The sequence below is a fragment of the Sinocyclocheilus anshuiensis genome, unplaced genomic scaffold (genome assembly GCF_001515605.1).
Source record: "Sinocyclocheilus anshuiensis isolate Anshui unplaced genomic scaffold, SAMN03320099.WGS_v1.1 scaffold192, whole genome shotgun sequence".
NCBI lineage: Eukaryota > Metazoa > Chordata > Actinopteri > Cypriniformes > Cyprinidae > Sinocyclocheilus > Sinocyclocheilus anshuiensis.
In genome coordinates, this window is record NW_015554077.1 from 395,731 (window position 1) to 396,838 (window position 1,108).

Genomic DNA, 1,108 nt, shown 5'->3' on the forward strand with positions numbered 1-1,108 from the left:
TTCTGGAACAGTGTTGTAAATACAACTTAATCACTGATTTCTAGTCGTGTCCATTTTTGGAAGACCAAACAAAGTAGTTTCTCTTTCACAACGAAAAACACAGCGGCCTAGCGGAAGCCCCGGCTTAGCATGAGCTGAGGCCGGGACAGAGTGAGCTGAGGCGGCGGGGTTGAGAACGGCGCAACCGGCGGATGCGACGAATGAGCGGCAACCACATGTGACGACCCCGGGCTGGACTCCGCTTTGTCCACGGTGAAAGTTGATGTATTCCCTCAGCGACCAGCACGGATCAGCTCCAGGCATGACGAAGCGGATATCGTCCTCTTTTGGAAGACCAAACAAAGTAGTTTCGCTTTCACAACGAAGCACACAGCGTCTTCACGACATGGCTGCAGCGTCAACAATACTACAGCGAGAATAAAAGTTACGCCTTCTTTCTTTGTGTGAACATTTGGGTGGCGTTATGCAAATCTTCCCACATAGTGAGGTAGATATGTGGGGGCGTGTTAGAACGAGCCGTTTTAGGTAGGCGTGGTTGACTCTTAACTTTTATAAAGAATATCTCTTTGGATTTGAGACTTTAGTCTTTGCAACTTTACAGATCTTCTTTATGCACCAAGAGCTTGTAACACTCCAAAGAGAAAGGAAAATTTGAAATCGCATCATATGACCCCTTTAAGAAATACTACAGTATGGGAAATGCATTACTAAAATTCAATAAACTGTGTCATGTTTAAGCAAATTCTAAATAATTTCTTGAGGTGCATAACAGAGGCTCTGATTTTATATGAACAACAATAATCTTATTAATCTGATTTATTGCTCACCTGTATGTCAGAGAGGTAAGACTGCTCTATTCCATTAGATGTGTCGAGTTGTTTCCTCATGTCCTGCTCATTCCCTCCTCATCAGTCTCCTGCGGTGCAAAGCTGCCCCATCTTCCAGAAATCCTCACAAGTTTATGAATAAACTTAGAGAATTGATTCTGCAAAATAATAAAAGATCTAAGCATTCAAAAAGATGATAAACCGAAAAGTTTAGGACCACAAAACAGACAAGAGAGAAATGTTAAACATGCGAAACTGTTAAATGCATTGTAAACACTAAG

The 1,108-nt window shown here is 42.2% G+C and overlaps 1 protein-coding gene across 2 annotated transcripts in view; it reads right to left on the reverse strand.

Moving 5' to 3' along the window:
- Positions 1-1,108, reverse strand: part of samd13 (sterile alpha motif domain containing 13) — a 12,140-nt gene that overhangs the window by 6,413 nt on the left and 4,619 nt on the right. For both annotated transcript variants that reach the window (XM_016461098.1, XM_016461097.1), the window contains exon 2: positions 828-985. The gene's annotated coding sequence lies outside the window, so the exon portion shown is untranslated. The remainder of the gene's footprint in view (positions 1-827; positions 986-1,108) is intronic.